We start from the raw sequence: 295 nt of genomic DNA on the forward strand, positions 1-295 counted from the left end.
GGGGGGGGGGGGGGGGGGGGGGGGGGGAGTATAGTAAAACTACATTTAAGAGTTCTTAAATATGTCGTGTGTGTATATATTTTTATTTGCACTGAAGCTGTACTGAAGTTAGTAAAGGGATATGCTTTGAATTGTTTTTTTTTTTTTTAGAAAAATATGAGTATACTTTTATGACTTGTTAATGGATGAATAAATTGTCGTTGTGGGGGTTTTTTTTTTTTTCTTTTGAGGGGGAAAAAAAAATCAAGACTTGCTTTATTATTTTGTATAATTCATTCAGCTAGCACTTTTCATG

Source organism: Micropterus dolomieu, linkage group LG09 (assembly GCF_021292245.1).
Source record: "Micropterus dolomieu isolate WLL.071019.BEF.003 ecotype Adirondacks linkage group LG09, ASM2129224v1, whole genome shotgun sequence".
Classification (NCBI taxonomy): Eukaryota; Metazoa; Chordata; class Actinopteri; order Centrarchiformes; family Centrarchidae; genus Micropterus; species Micropterus dolomieu.